The sequence below is a fragment of the Bombus pascuorum genome, chromosome 16 (genome assembly GCF_905332965.1).
Source record: "Bombus pascuorum chromosome 16, iyBomPasc1.1, whole genome shotgun sequence".
NCBI classification, from domain to species: Eukaryota; Metazoa; Arthropoda; class Insecta; order Hymenoptera; family Apidae; genus Bombus; species Bombus pascuorum.
Window position 1 is genome coordinate 2,795,591 of NC_083503.1, and position 17,827 is coordinate 2,813,417.

The 17,827-nt window shown below is 41.0% G+C and overlaps 1 protein-coding gene across 7 annotated transcripts in view; it reads right to left on the minus strand.

Moving 5' to 3' along the window:
* LOC132915230 (phosphofurin acidic cluster sorting protein 2) overlaps nt 1-17,827 on the minus strand; it is a 183,667-nt gene that overhangs the window by 153,270 nt on the left and 12,570 nt on the right. The window contains exon 1 of one of the 7 annotated variants that reach the window (XM_060975009.1): nt 1,608-1,727. The exons of the other annotated variants lie outside the window; for them this stretch is intronic. The gene's annotated coding sequence lies outside the window, so the exon portion shown is untranslated. Of the gene's footprint in view, nt 1-1,607; nt 1,728-17,827 lie in introns of those variants that run through there. 7 annotated transcript variants of the gene reach the window in all.

The following is a 17,827-nucleotide window of genomic DNA, read 5'->3' on the forward strand; positions in this document are numbered from 1 at the left end:
ACGGTAAGGAAAAATGTTGCAGACAAAATTTCCTATAAGAACAGGCTATATTTTTGTGTGTTTGACCTTGAAACTTTGTGCGAAGATAACATTGGGATTTGTATATCCTGAAGACCTTCGTGTTTTCTTACGTACTCTTGTAGCTGACATTGAGACGTTCTCAAAACACTATGAACTTGTGTCTTTCGCACCATCCGCTGAATTATATCGTCATGAAAACGTTCGAATTTTAGAGAGTTATACAAGTCAGATAATTAAAACTGACTACTCGACACTGAATGACTATTTTGGAAACATTAGAAAACTGCAATTCTTTTCCTCGATATAAGTTTTGTTTGAAACGTTTTCTTCTATCATTCAAATTCTTCGAGATATTTGAGCACTCACCCCCTCTCAATATTACGCAACTTTAATCTGAAACGTTTTCTTCTATCATTTAAACTATTCGAAATATTTGAGCGGTTCTCCTCGATATAATTTTTGTCTGAAACGTTGTTTCGAATTATTCGTAATTTTCGAAATATCTGAGCATTTGTCTGCACGATACAAGTTTTGTCTGAAACGTTGTTTCGAATTATTCGTACTTTTCGAAATATCTGAGCATTCGTCTGCACGATACAAGTTTTGTCTAAAACACCGAGAAAGTTTCGAATTATTCGTACTTCTCGAAATATTTCAGCGATTCTCCTTCTCGACGTAAGCTTTGTTTAAAACATTTTCTCCTATCATTCAAATTCTTCGAAATATTTGAGCATTTGTCCCCCCAATACTACGCAACTTTAATCTGAAACGTTTTCTTCTATCATTTAAACTATTCGAAATATTTGAACAGTTCTCCTCCTCGATATAACTTTCGTCTGAAACATTGTCTCGAATTATTCGTACATTTCGAAATATTTGAGCAGCTGCCCCCACGATACAAGTTTTATCTGTAACACTGTGTCTCGGTTCGATGTAAACCACACACACAGTGTAGACATACATACATATATAATTAAAGATTTTTAGAAACGCACGTTTGTGCGACTAGAATTTAATTTCCATAGAAAAGCTATCGTTGTCGGAAAGACATTAGGCGAGTTGATAAGAAAAGTGTTTCAGCTATTACAGACCGACCTTGCATGTCCAAACGATTCGCGATTACCACGCTATTATTCTCTTCCGTTGGCAACGCGTATAACGCTTCGACTATTATAGGTTTGCCTGCCAAACATAAAAACTTTTGCCGCTCCTTCGTCCTTTCTATATAGCTGTCTATATAGCTACATGTATAGTCAGCGATAAGAGGATTCGTACAATTGTAATTGCCAAGCTCTATATTTTCAATAAATATAGCAAAGTACCAAGAAAAAAGTATTACGTTATGTTACAATAGTCCACATAGATAACATAAAAAATACTTTCGAGTTATAGTTCGTTATCTGTATTTTTGTCCAAATATTAAGAACAGAATATATTAAAAAATATATTAAAAGAAATATTTTAAAAAAAATGGAACACCGAGAAAGTTCGAATTTTGATATCGCAAAATGTTGCTAATTATACACATAAAATTAAACAGCAATTAAATTACCCAAATAAAACTGAAATTAATTATGATTACTCACGAAAGTTGACCGTGTGGTTAGGTGCTGTCCCATATGTTCGACGAAACGGTGTAAACGTTCTGGCATATTGAAAACACAATTTTTCTTAAACAATTAACACTGTTTAATTTCCAATCTTCCGCCAAACGTAGCCGCTACTTCGCCGATTCACTTTCTCTTCTCCCGGTGAAATAAAACTAACTCTGCTGTTTCTCCAAACTTGTTATCTACTTCTGTGACTTATTTCCAACAGCCTGGTAACACGACTAACGCGCACTTATAAAACCCATGTGCTCACGTTTCAACTGAACGTCCTTTACAGAAATTGTATATAAAACACTGACCACGCCTGAAGGAGAATTCGGCTAAAAAACTGCCAAACATAAACATTGTGTGAGAAACTTTTTCTAACGTAGAAATTCGCCGGTTTTCGACGTTTGTCCTTGAACGTCTAGATAACCATAAATAATAACTCGACAGTGTTCTCCCAATGTTATATAAATTGTTATTGGCAACTACTTAGTAGTTACATATAGTATATATAGTAATACATATAGTTACATATGTTAGTAGTACAGTTTTCACAGAAATTATAACGGAAAACTAACATTACGAATTAAGTATTAATTTTATTAATTAATTTTACATCTAATATGCAGCTATATGTATTGTATGTTTAACCACAGATTTGTACGTTTTTCTTTCTGCAAGAAAACAACAATGCGTCGTGTCTATTTTAGTATATTCGTATAGATATTTCGTATTTCGCCTAATTTCACCATTTTAAACATCTCGCATATTTTGTACGATAGGAGAAAGTATCAGAGCGAGAGAATATTCGGTTAGAAGGGCAAATGTGTTAGGCAAGAAAATATATCGTCAAGGGCAGACATATTGAAAAGGCGCTTTAGCTCGTCGGTAAAGACGATACCTTCTTCAAAGATATACGTTGTTTATTAGTTGACAAAATTCCGAAATTAAAATTCTATTATTATGAAACATACTGACGTATTTCCCTATATTTCTCGACATTTCAAAATCATCCGAGTATTTTTAAACCCAACTACATATTTTCATTACAACAGTAATCTTACAGCTGGCAAAGAGAAAAAGGAAAGAAATTTAACGATGAGCATTTACGTGACCTCCAACGAGAAAATCACGAAACGTTTGCCATTAATTTCAATACTCGTTCGACGACGATTAACGAACGAATCTATCAAGCAGATCAAATTAGATGAAACACCCTGTATCTATAGAATAGAAAAATTGCAGAGTTGAAAATTGACCGTATCTTTGCTTCCATCTTTCACTTTTTTCTCCATACGTTGTTCGTGCGAAGAAAAGATTTTGCAATGCAAAGATAACAAGTTTGAAAAAGTAGGAACACTTCTGTCTCTTTCCGTCTTCTTTTATTATTTTCGCATCGATTTTCACAAAAACGATGATTTACGATCTTCGATCGCTTGCGGCTGATGCAAACGAGCATCGCCACGTAACTCGCGTGTCCTTTTTGCCACGTGACCGTGCGACGATAGATCGCAGCAAATCGATCGGAAAGATACGCACGGGACAGCGCTACTTTCGCTAAACGATAAAACCGAGCAAAACAACGATATCGTTCGCGAGTCGGTTTTTTACACCGACGTTGGTCCGTCTGCGCTTTTTGCTCGTTCGCCGATCGTATCGCGTCGCGTAAGATACGAACGATTTAGAAGCGCAAGAAAGTTGTTGTCGGACGGTTGTTAAAAGGAGAGCGTGAGGCATTGGAAGGAGAAAGAAGGTGGAAAAATGATTGGCCGAGAGAAGGTTCGATGTTACCGAGCTAGAAAACGCGGTGTATCAACGACGACAAACCTGGAACCTTAAGAGGGAAGATGAATGTCTGCGCGAGCACATTCGCAAAGTGTTTTGCATATTTTCGAGAGATTATTTGCATATTTTGCATAGAGAGAAAAACAAACGAGCTGAGAGAAATACTGCTGTTTATTTTGAAAGAAACAGTCGCAATGTTCAAAGCAATAGCTTGCTTCTTCCAACAATAATACACAGTTGTTAGCGTAAATATGTAGAACAGGACTGGCAACAATTCGTGTCGTGACGAGTATACTCGTTGTGCATAAAAAAATCTACAGTTTGCTGTTTAAATTGCAATTTAGTAATAAAATTGAGAAATGAAACAATCGTTTCATTGAAACTTAATTGTGTGTTATAACAGCCACGCGTACTCTCTGCTTGACGAATATATTCGTCATACGTAAAAGGTAGCTACAATTTGCTGTTTAAATTGCAATTTAGTAATAAAATTGAGAAATAAACGCATTGAAACTTAATTGTGTGTTATAACAGCCACACGTACTCTCTGCTTGACGAATATATTCGTCATGCGTGAAAGATAGCTACAATTTGCTGTTTAAATTTCAATTTAGTAATAAAATTGAGAAATGAAACAGTCGTTTCGTTGAAACTTAATTCTGTGTTATAACAGCCACGCGTATTCCGTGCTTGACGAGTATACTCGTCGCTCGCTTTTTGCCACGGGTTTTAGCTACACACTTAACTGTTGATTTATGGATAAATAGCATAACTTTCATAGTTTGTTTGATACTTTGCTATCGCAGATTATCAACGATATTTCAAAGACGAGATAAATCGTCATTGGGAAATGATTTACCTTCTGCAAAGATCGTTCGTTAGTTGACGAAATTACCAAACTAAAATTCTATTATTATAAATATGTAACATCCTACAATTTTGCACCGTTGCCTCGTAAAGCAAGAAAAATGTACGTAATCCATTTCAAGTCCATTAATTCCGTGTTTCATGACATTTGCTAAATATCATCTTATCCTTTTCTCGCGTAATTCTGCGTTTATGTCAATGGGACAAATGATACAAAAATAAAATTTTATTAGAGTCTACTCCAAAAGCCTTTTCTACGACCAACAGTGGGAAATATTTTTCGTATAATTCGACGTTCGTCTTTTATACTAAAAAATGGCACAGTTTCATTTTCAAAGTTCTTAAAATCGTATTTATAATTAAATTATATTTTTAATAAAATTGCTGCTGCCATCATGTAATGTTATCGCTGCTCAGAATCTGTGGATCATCGCAACCACTTACCCACAGCATTTCTTTTCTGTTTGCATTATATGCTTCGATTAATAATTAACTTTTTTATAATATATATATAAATTTATATATATATATATAATCTTATAATATTTATAATATATATATAAATTAATTGCAAATGTCAATCAAGCAAATTCGAATTCATCCAGTTTATCGAATAACGTAGACGATTCTAATGGAACAGCTGTCTCTTCAATTTCGAATACGAACAGTCTAATGCTGTTTCATCACTGGCGTTAAAATCGACTTTTAAGACGTTCGCCGCGGCAGCTGGTGCAGATCATCTCGCGTTTGACGAAGCTTTTGCAACGAGTATTCTCATTGGTCTATACTTTCCCATTGAATTTGCTAATTTTAATCGACTTCACAAATTTAACTAACTTACGATGAAATTAAAGTCGAAGCCAGTGGACTTATTTATTTCGTGCAACGATGACAATTACCTTGTCCATTATTTTTTTTCAAGCGCTGCACTGTTCGTTGAAACGAAGCAAATTTTGCCAGAAAAACGAAGCAAATTTTGCCAGAAAAACGAAGCAAATTTTACACGTAGGCAAATGCCAATTAAACTTGGAGCTGCGAAGTTCGCAGTTATCGCGATCGCAGCGAGCGAACCAGCAGCAGACGATTAGAAAATATTTCACCGTTTGCGTATCCATTTCGCCGTGCAAGATCGCAACGTGTGATAATCGTTCGCAAACTGCGAGCAACGAAACGCGCGGAGAAAGAGAAAAAAGGAAGAACAGAGATGTGTTATACGTGTGCTTCTGTGTTCCACAATATCCGATGTATCGGGTTGGCAACTAAGTGATTAAGGATTTTGTCATCACTTAGTTGCCAATCCAATAATTAATTTACAATTTTGACTCTTGAAAAAATTGAACTACGTATGAACATATACGCGTACATACAAATAAACTGTTATCTTTATATTTTTAGGCAAATACATATTTAAGTATGTATTTCTATGAAGATGGCTAAAGAAACGGAACCATAATGGCTACATAACCTCAAATATTTTTTGTATCAATTTTTTTTATTCCTCAAAACTACGCGCATCTTGGCAATTTCGATGCTTCCAAATTTTCCATAAATTCCATAAATTCACCGATTTCGTTGGTGACCCACAACGACCTTCGAAATGACGCGGTTTCTTATTCAACGATCGTAATGGAAAATGGCTACTTTTAACGTGGATTTATTTCCGCGTTGTATGTGGCGCCACGCGGAATAGCGATAGCTACGTATTTCGAATTGGCGTTGGATATCTGGTTGACTCGATATATCAAAATATTTCTATAATATATCGTGAGTCGTTTCACCACGATAAGATAAATTCCAAGAACTTGTAGCTTTGCTCGCTATAATTAGTAGCAATTACCATAACTAGATACGTACTTCGACATGGGAATGTTAATGATTCTTGTATGACGCGCTTTTTATCATTCTTATCTGTTTTTCGATTTTAAGTTACGTCGAACCAGTTGATACATCCTCGAGTTTTATGTATATGCGTGCACACATACAGTGCGACCTCGACACACAGACAAAAACCTGCGTATCAGATTTCAGTCTTCGAAAACTGAACTATTTATGTAGACGTAGAACAACCTGTTGTTCACTGGCAGTTTTATTCTACATGCTATGTGTGTTATCACTGTGCTCTTGTAGTAAAATATGTTTGGGAAAAGTAAAGTAAGTTATTAAGAAAATTACATGCATAGGGGAGAGAAGAAGCACGTGTGACGATATACGTACGCAGCGTATACATACATAGACACGTATACAAGGGTTGGAGTGGTGATTCTACGTGAAAAAATAAGTCGGAAAAGAAGAGTAACATTTTTTCGTTTGGGGCTTCGTTTTCGAGAGAAATGAGTTTGAATAACCGTCGGGTGACCATATGCAAATCGTAAGCTTCGCGGTGCTCGACTTCTTTTCGCCGTGTGATGCGCCGTGCAGCAATTTTTAACGTGTTAAACGTTTTTACTACAATTTCCATCCTCAAAATCATAAAAATATACGGGTGTGCTATGGCGAATAAAGATCAAAAATGTGAAAACAAAACTCAAGAATTTAATATTAAAAAGGAAGGAATTTATAAAGCAACATATAAAAGATACCTTTAATTTTGCGAAAACAATTATTTTACGTGCACCTTTTTTGCTACAGTTTTACCGTCAACCTAAAGCATCGAAAGCGCATACAACCAACTCGTTCGAGATTTTGCATAAAACCTCAGATAAAATTCCTAAGTTCCTCGTGTTTTTCATTTCTAGAGAAAAAAGGTGGAAAATCTACTTGCTTCTGAAAGCGTGTTTTGCGTAAGAACTGGGGGAAATTCTGGGGAAAAGTCGCGCGACTAGATCGCTCTGGCTCGGCCGCTACGTAAAAAAGTGGTCCAGACGCTGCGCTCGTACCACGACTTCACGACTTCAACTATTGCCAGAGATAAAGAAGCCATTCATTCGGGCGGAAAAAACGAAGCAAGTAAATCGACAGGACTAATCGATAAATCGGTGACCCGAATCGATCTGATCGCATGATGGCACTCGCGGCGACGCGAACCCGGCCGACTGTGCACTTTTTTTTCGTCGCTCGTGCACACGACAGTGCTCTCCCGTTCGAAACTCTCGATTCTCGTTCTTGTTCTGTTTTTCTTCTTCTTTCTCCCGTTGTTTTTTTCTTCGTCCACCAACGACTTCGTTTCGTACTATGACTAGCGGCCAGATATCGGATTTCCTCGCGTTTATGGAGAAATTCGAGAGTGCAAAAAAGCACATAATGCGCGTGACGATGAAAAAATATAGAAATATGTGTGTTATAAATATATAAATATATTACAATATTTATGCGAATTTTGTTGAATTCAAACTACCGATAGTTTCACTTTTGTTTTGTTTTATTATTTATATAAATATCCGAGAAGAACAGATATTTAGAACTTAGAAAATCGATTGTTGATTTTGCAGGTAAAATTTGTAGCGGATTTGTTATTAATTGTTATTCTATATAATTTCGTTTGTTACCAAAATAAACTCGATTTTCTAGAATCCATCGTCGTATTTATCGCAAGCATTTACGTTATTATTGGCAATTAGTGATTGCGGATTTTGTCATTAGGTGGTATTGACAAAATCCGCAATCACTTAATCGCCAACCAAATATATAAATAGAAATATACAGAAATATAGGAGACACTCAAAGTATAATAAGTACAGTACATGTTATGACATTTGGCGATTGAAATAAATTGTTCATTAGATGAGATTTGCTTAATCATACAGGGAAAAATACGAATTTCTGAGTCCAGTCATTGGTCATCAGTAGCCTGTTTTCACACGTTCATACATTTAGGAAAAATTGAAATGTGTAGAAATGCACAGAGTGTGTATGCTAATGAAAAAATATAGACACAGAGATATACAGAAACGCGGGATATACCCAAAATATAGTAATCATAGTATATGTTACAATATTTGGCGACTGAGATAAATTTTTCATCGTATCCCATTTGTTTGATCGTACAGACAAAAATACCAATTTGCGTAAAAATCTGCAGTCTGCTAATGACTAGTGACAACTTTGCCAGCGGTCTCTAGTTCTAAATAAAATATCGAAATGAAAAATCGAAATGCAAAATCGAAACGAGAAATCGAAATCCAAATTGGAGTGAAAAATCGAAATGCAAAATAGAAGTGAAAAATCGAAATGCAAAGTCGAAACGAGAAATCGAAGTGAAAAATCGAAATGAAAAATCGAAATGAAAAATCGAAATGCAAAATTGAAACGAGAAATCGAAATACAAAATCGGAACGGGAAATCGAAATCCAAATTGGAGTGAAAAATCGAAATGCAAAGTCGAAAGGAGAAATCGAAGTGAAAAATCGAAATGAAAAATCTAAATGATAAATCGAAATGCAAAATCGAAGTGAAAAATCGAAGTGAAAAATCGAAATGAAAAATCGAAATGAAAAATCGAAATGCAAAATCGAAATGCAAAATCGAAACGAGAAATCGAAATGCATAATCGAAACGAGAAATCGAAATGCAAAATCGAAATGAAATTCGAAATTCGAAATCGAAATGAAAAATTAAGATGCTTAGAATGTACAGAACACGCATAATGTGCAAGAAAGTGTGAAACATCCAACGCTATTTGTAACAGTTAGAGAACGAAGAAAATGTTTATGCAGATCCTATTTCTTAAACATAAGATTAAGATATAACATAAGAATAAATTTGCCTAAACGTGCGTGTTTCGCTAATTAACGTCTGTAATAACTTTGCCAGAGATTTCTGATTATTATGAGGAGCTTAGATTAGATTAGATTACAAGTGACACGACAGGATTGTTTATTCACAAAAATTGTAAATAACATATTATTATGATTAATTAGAAATAATGAAATTGTAAGTAATATAAATATTAATTAATTAATTATAATAATAAAATATGAAATATTTCATTGAAATTTTTAATTTATTAAAATATTTAATAATTGCAAGTTTCTCAGATTTTGGATCGTTTCTAATCCAATTAGAAGCATATTTCTATAAAGAAATTTCCACGTGTAAGGAATACTAATTTTCAACGTACGTTCAATAGAATAGAAACAAAAAATTCCTCCAATTATTCTGCCAATTAGGATGCGTGTCAAATGTGATGTTATAAGTGTGCCAGTGAATATGAATGTTAAGGTTATTCGGTATATGTTGAATTAAAAAAATGAATGGGTAAATTGTAAGGTATTGTAATTATATGTATTGTGAATATTGAAGTACAAAGTGTGGAATGTACAATGTAAGCTGGTCCAGATCCTCACGCTAGCAATGTTACCCAGAGACTAAAAGAACCCTGAAGCCAAACTTATGGTCTGTCATTGACGCATTCTTTTGTCTATGCGCTATCGATGACCTTAGCGCTTGAAAAAACCGAAGACCAGATATAGAGTTTTTTAGAAGTGGCGATCACTTCAACAATGAAAATGGCCCGAGACGTGTATTTTTTGTTTCGTCCCAGACACCTGATACTTGTTGATACGACCAGGATCGGCGTAGGTGACGGCAGTGCACTGAAGGACAAACTTCATGAGACCAAGTAGAAGGCTCCAGACGAATGGCAAAAGGAATGGGAAAACTACAGAAAGAAGAACTTGAAGAAGCTGATACCGAACGCGCTCCTATTTGCCAAGAAGAAGGGGGACATCAACCACCACACCATGCAGCTACTAACGGGTCATGGGATCTTTGGTGCCTACAAGATGAGAATCGGCAAAGACAGTGACTGCAAATGCTACGACTGCGGAAACCCCAACGACGACGCGGAGTACGTCCTTTTCGCGTGCGCAAAGAGAATGGACAGAAGAATTGAGCTAGATGATAGAAGAAGAAAGACGTGGACAATCTGATGTCCATGGTGACCGCCAAGAACGAGAACTGGAACAAGTTCAGACAGTTCTGTAAGACCGTCATATGCCACAGGAGTGAGACGGAGAAGGCCATGGAGGCGGCCAGGAGGAGGACAACTATGCGGAACGCAACAACTACGCGGAGCAGTGGAAGCGGAGCTGCAAAACAGCCACGTGCCGCAGAAGGGCGACAATCCAGCATATCGGAATGGCTAAGAAAAGAACGAGAGTAGAAGCAACACGGAGAAGCAGATATCATGGGCCAATGCAAGAAATTCATGATGAATGCCGAACGATTTTTCCGGGGTTGTCCGACCAAGAAGCAGAGAAGAAGGAGGAGGGGTTTTTAGTGGGTATGGCAACGACATCCGCCCAAGTCCCACATAACCCAGCGACAAGGGTCGCAGGGTATGCGCAACAGCATTTTCCCCTCCTTGCGCAAAAAAAGAAAAGAAAGATTGAGGTTTGGTTGGGGACAGATTGAGGTTAGGTTCGGTACGGTTACGGACCGGGACAGCGAAGATTGGCCGTAGGTACAGTGAGAAATCGCGAAGTGCTTATCGACCACAGTGAAAGAAGAAAAAATTAATATAATTCATCGTTGACGACAAGGAAAGTCACAGAACAAGAGTGGTAACCTTTGGAAGGGACAGTGCAACATTATACGACGACCGGCTACGATCACGGACTTTGAGATTATATAACAATTATGGAAATAGTGAGGAAATCAAGAAAACTTAGGGCACAGGGGGTTTCGGAGCCTCCAGGCCCCGTCGGTGAATCAAGTAGCGTCTCAGGCTCGACCCGACGGTCATCTGGCGACTGGACGAACGGCGAGGGGAAGGTCGATCCCAGGGCCTCCCCTCGTTCGGTAACTACGACCGGGGATCATAGAGCAACGAAAGTTGCGAAAGAAGAGAGGATAAATGGAACACCCACGAAAAGACTCCTCGAATTCGATGAGGATATACAGGAAATCATCGAGGAAGCCGGGGTGCCCTCGCAAAGAACGAAAGGAGCAACTCCCCCCCCCCCAAGGCAAGACGACCCGAGTCGACAAGGTGGAAATCCCGAAAGGAGACCGGATCATTAAATACTTGAAGAAAACAACGGAAGAGGAGAAGGCGTTTAGGCCAACAAGAAGTTTAGCCAGAAGCCCACCGAAAGACCCGAAGGAAGGGGTTGCCAGCACATCAGAGCTCGACACCCAGGCAGAAATGTCTGATAGTGGTAGCGAAGCGACTGCCACTGGAGAGTAACTTAGGAAGAAGGCCATGCTCAATAGAGCAGTGCAGAAAGGAGAGCGAAGACGACCTGATAGTCATCAAGCTAAGCGAATGGAAGCAGATGACTGAAATCATACAAGAAGTCTTCCTAGAAATGCATGAGCTGGTCAACAGGCTGTACTTGATGGCCAAGAAAGACGCCATAATAAAGAAGAGGCGAGACACCATCAAGGACCATGCCGATAAACTCTACGCCTTGCTTAGCGAGGTGAGGGGTTGAAAAAGGTCAAGGATGGTTATGACAATCAAAAAGATGATTACCCCAGAAAAAAGAGACGAAACTAAGGGGAAGAGAAAGGAAATATCGCCCATCGACGCGAAGAACGATAACAAGAGGAAGAGACCGGCGAACAGGGAAGTCTCATACGCCGATGTATGTGCCGACTGCTCGACAAAAACGATGGCGGACCACGCGGACAGCGACGGTAGAGAAGAGTGGACCGTCGTCCGTGCGAAGGAAGAGAAAAGAAGGGACAACCCTGTAATAGACAGGGTTGCGAAAGCAGCGAAAGCGCAGACGGCCATACCAAAGAAGGCAGAAAGGCCGAAGAGGATGCGGAATAAGCCTGAAGCCATCCTTGTCAAAGTTGGGCAAGACAAGGAATGGATACAGGTCTACAAAGAGATGATGGGGGCAAAGGAGGCCCTAAAAGAGAGCAGTGGCATCAGGAGGACCAAAACTGGTAACATCCTGATAGAGATGAAGACCGGCTGTGACGTCAGTAAGACCGCAGCGGATCTGAATACGACGTTGGGCGGCAGAGTAAGAGCGCTACCAATGCGGGATAAGACCTCAGCCGAGATAAAGGAGATAGATACCCTGATAACCAAGGAGGAGTTAGCCAGGGAGATCCAAGTCCAACTCGGCATCAAGGATAGCAGCGAGGTAGAGGTGAAAACTTTGAGAATGGCGCCGTGGGGCACGCAGACGGCGATAGTAACGCTGCCGAAAGCATACCTGAATAAGGATAGGTCGAGCCGCAAAATCAGAACCGGCTTGACGATAGCCACGATAAAGACGCTGCCTAACGATGATCAAATGCTTCAGGTGCCACACATTTGGTCACATCGCGAACAAATGTACGGCGATAAGCCCGGGTAAGGAACTATGCAGAAAGTGTGGAAGCAAAGACCACACGATATCTCCCTGCAACAACGCGCCGTGCTGCTCTATCTGCAGCAAGGAGACAGGCGTGTAATTTGATCACGTGACCGGATCGCTGGCTTGCCCAGAATATAGAAGACTGTTGAGAAAGGAGCAATAACAACATTGCAGGTTAACCCCAACACATGCAAGCTGGCGCAAAATCTAATGCATCAATGCGCGATTGAACTTAGGCCGGATATAATGGTAATATCCGAGCCAAATAGGGAGCTTCCGCATTGGTACAATGACACTAAAGGAAACACATTGATATGGGTTACCCTTTTTAACGGTGAATTCCCTGACGAGACTAGAGTGGTCAAGAATGACGGGGTGTCTTCTACATCAGCGGATACTGCTCATTCAACATCAAAAGGCGGGAGTACGATACGTACATAGACACGCTGACATCGGTGACGAAGGATGGTGTGAGGAGATACGACAAGGTCGTCGTAGCGGGCGATTTTAACGCAAAGTCGACCTGCTGGGGAGGAACGACCACGGACAAAAAAGGGAGAGTCTTGATGGAGGCACTGTGTGGCTACGGAGTGTTTCCCTTGAGACTCAACGATAAATACACCTGCAAGAACGGGAGGACAAGTTGCCCTGACATAATCAGCATTTCGAACGAGGTCAACGAGATACACGCGGAAAACGTGAGCTTATACAACTATTCATCCTCGGATCAACGATACGTGCTTCATAGATTTAAAGCGAGGACAACAAGAAGAGCTACGAAGTTCTTCAGGTACGTGACGAAGGACTAAATAGGTAAATAGACCGAGGTAATGTTGATCACCGGGATGCGTGTGCCGAGAGTGATCGGACTCAACTTCGGTACCTTGGTCATCGAAACGGTCTAGCATATAAAATATCTGGGTGTCACGATCGACACCCATAGGAACTTCTAGAAGCCTCTAAGGGCTCCGGTCAACTTGTAGCGCTTGAAAAAACCGAAGACCAGATGTAGAGTTTTTTAGAAGTGGCGATCACTTCAACAATGAAAATGGCCCGAGACGTGTATTTTTTGTTTCGTCCCAGACACCTGATACTTGTTGATACGACCAGGATCGGCGTAGGTGACGGCAGTGCGCTGAAGGACAAACTTCATGAGACCAAGTAGAAGGCTCCAGACGAATGGCAAAAGGAATGGGAAAACTACAGAAAGAAGAACTTGAAGAAGCTGATACCGAACGCGCTCCTATTTACCAAGAAGAAGAGGGACATCAACCACCACACCATGCAGCTACTAACGGGTCATGGGATCTTTGGTGCCTACAAGATGAGAATCGGCAAAGACAGTGACTGCAAATGCTACGACTGCGGAAAAGTTGGTGGACCCCCCGGCCTTGACCGGTGCAGGGTGCGAAAGAGTGAGTGACACCACGATGGAAACCGTAGTTGATGACTTGGCAACAAATAAAATAAAATGAAACATGGAGGATACAAGACAAAAAGAAAAAGTTTACGCTGCAGGGGAGGGAGACCCCAGTACCGGCGCAGTCGTGGGTAGTCAAGTGGGCCTCAATGCGTCGTCATCTCACGACCACGGCCGTTCGAGGGTGGACGGCCAGGCCTCCGGACGCGTTACTACGCCTACCGAAGCGGGAAACAACCAAATGGAGGAAGAAACGAGGAGCCCACAGGGAACTACAGACAGGTTGGAGGGCACTTTCCTCGCACCGGTCATGGTAGACGTTACCACGTCGCCGGCGGCAGGAGGATTCCGAACGCGAACGAGGTCCGATGACGAAGAGTCGGATACTTCACTCATGACGCGCACATGGATGTGGAAGAACTGGAGATGGAGGTCAGGACGAGCTCGGCAGCGGACGTCAGCGTCGAAGTCATACGCCAGGTGTCGGAAATAATGCGGGTTGCGACGACATCGTCCAACCTAAAAGGCACCTATGTGAAGGTGGTAAAGGACGCTGCTTGCTACATAATCTCCGCGTGGCAGAACCAAGCGTTGAGGAGAGTGGGGCCAGCAAAAAATAGCGGCAACATTACGACAAGGCTCACGGATGTCAGAATGACGGCGCTAGAAGAAGAGAAAGAAGCCCTTCGACAGGAGCTAGCGCGAAGGACCGCCGGCGCGCACAAATGCCCACGCTGTAGCGGCTCGGCCTCCGAGTCCGGCCACCCTCCGCGTGGGGGCACAAGCGAGAGCGCGCGTCTCGACGCCCTGGAAAGGAAGGTCGAGGAGATCGTACCCTCCATACTAAAGGCGATCGAAGAGCGCTTCGGGGACCGCAAATTAAGGAACCCCGAAACGCGGCAAGGAGTGTCGGAGCACTCCGCCACAAGGCGCTCCACTACCGTCGCCGAGAAACCACTAACGCCTCTCCCGAGGAAACCAGAGGAGGACAAATGGAAAGTGGTGACTTCCAAAGGAGCGCGACGGAAGGAGGCCAGAATGAGGATGGCAACCGACGCTGGGGAAACGGCGAGAAAAGGGGGAAGGGCTGCAGCCCCAGCACCACCGGCGGAAGGGCAGCAAAGGCAGCAACGAAGAAAGGACCGACGCCGGCACCAAGGACGGCCACGCTCCCCCGCACACAGCGAACGTCCGCGGTAACCCTAACGCTCAACGAGGGAACAAAAATATCCTACGCTGAGGTAATAGCCACGGCCAGACGGAGCATCCCCCTCACGAAAATAGACGTCAAGGCGGTAGGGATGAGAAAGGCGCCAACGGGCACGATACTGATAAAGGTGCCTGGGGATAAAGGCAGGGAGAAAGCGTCGCAGCTGGCGACGTACCTATCGAAAGTCCTAGACCCAACCAGGGTCAAGGTGGCAGGTCCTACAAGGACGGCGGATCTGAAAGTGGTCGGGATAGACATCTCGATGGAAAAGGAGGAATTGCGGCAAGCGCTGGCCTTGGCGGCAGGGTGCGGGGTCGCGGAGATACAAGTCTGGGAGACCGGTGTCTCCAGAGACGGCTCCGGTTCGGCGTACGTGAAGTGCCCGGCGGCTGGAGCCCGCAAACTAGCCCAGGCAGGGAAAGTTGCCTTGGGGTGGTCCATCGCGAGGGTTATCGCGATCCCAAAGAGGCCGCTGCAGTGCTTCAAATGACTGGAGCTGAAACACGTACGAGTAACTTGTGTGTCCACTGTGGAACGAGGGCACCTGTGCTACAGGTGCGGCGGAAGCGGACACGTTGCAAGAGACTGTCCCGCATGCGCCGCAGGGGAGCGGCACCGCCGCCTCTCTAGAAGCGACATGACCAAGGAACGCGGCGCTAGGGGGTGTGGTCCCCCTTAGCGGCCCATTCAGACAGGATGCCTCCCTCAACCTACAGAGAGAAGACAACGAGGGGTGCTCCCTGGTAGTAATTCACAAGAGATCCGGGAGCACCTCTACCAAACGTCGGGATGACCACCGTGGACTTTTAGTCGGTAAGAGTCCGACACTACTCGACTGTTGCGATGCAACAGCGAGTGTCCATGAGGATTTCTCCACGAAAAAAAAGAAAGGTTGCGGACAGATTGAGGTTAGGTTGGGGTCAGGTTCGTGCGTATCTTCATGCGGTTACGTGAAACAGTAAAAATGCAATGAACGTCATAAACAGAACGTTTTACATGGTGCGATTGAATAATAAGAAGCCAATATCAATGTTTAAACAATTTTTTTGAAAACCTTCCATTTAGTAAAAAGAAGGTCGAAAATGGAAGATCAATCAGTTGAATGTAATGAACAAATTTATGCTTGTGCATCGTCGGATGTCCCAAGCAACGCCAAAGTGAAAATAATATATGTGATAGCGGGACAGTGAAGTTGATTTTAGTTTACTTTAGATGAAGTTGATTATAATTTATCGTAAAATAGCTAGACGCTTAGGTCAAACGATAGAAAAAATATACGGCGTGTTTTTAGCGAGTCACATGGTTTTAATTACTGTAAAATGGATACGGCAACTACTCTAAAGTTGTTATTGCAGAATCACGATACGATTATTGCTTTTATTTTCAATCGCCAACGAAGCAAATAGGTGTCATCATTAGTAAAATGTTTATTATTACACGTCATTAGAAAACGAAATGCAGATACTTTATTATCGATAATCGATCGATATGACAGAAATTTGCTGTATTAACTATTACATTAATTCTTTCCAGAAAACAAACCGTAAACGATAACACGCGTTTCGTTAAAATGCAGATCGGTTTTCGTACAATCCAAACGCAATAACGTAAACGAGAAATTTTATCGAGAACGACTATTAAAGGATATTAACAGGTTCGTTTTCAACCAATTATTTTATTTCATTTTTCATTTTTCCCCTACTTTTGTTATAGATACGCATTCCTTACAAAAATTATTATAATAAAAATGAATTATTCGTTAGAAAAATTCAGAAAACATTGGTAGCAACAAACACTGTTGTATGACATTCTAGAAGCTTGGAACAGCATTCGAGAATTCTGTGGGATTTTTTTTAAACACGAAAACCTGAAAAAGCTTTAAGGGTCTCGAACGACCCAGTTCGCAGACGTCGATAAAAAGCAGGCAGGTTTGAGCCAATGAAAGATAGGAACCATATAAAACCGACTGTTAAATAATATGTATTTTAATCAGTTGGCTGTTTTTGACGAGTATACTCGTCATGAAGAGATGGCAATATTTCCTGTCACGACGAGTATACTCGTCATGCGTAAAGAATAGTTACAATGCACTGCTTCAATTGCATTTTCAGTGGTAACTAAAATATATTCATAAATTTCAACAGGTTTCGAATATTTATAGACCAAAACGAAACAAAACGAGCAAATAAAGGAATATAAATAATTATTATGAAAAAATTGCGTGTAGTATAAACAATACCACACATTTTAAAAACACACTTTTCAAAGAGCTCGCGACAAGTAACTATACTACAACTTAAATAATAAATTGCATATATGTATATTCTATATTCATTATAGTTACTGATAGATATTGATAATAAATAACATATATCAAAGAATAAATAAATATAGCGATAGGCGAGTTGAATATTAAACCAATTAATCGTATCTTACGTATGTTTTCTCGATCATATTGACTTATACTGATTTATAAGCTCACCGATTTATACGATGACGAAATTTACACGCAACACACACACACACACGCGCGCGCGCACGCACACACACACATATATATTCGCGCTTTCTTTGAAATGTGTGTGTGTGTGTCGTACACGAATGTGCGCGTGCACTTCAAAAATTAGGAGGGACGATACGTTGGGATGAGATATCACGAAAATAAGCGGCGTAG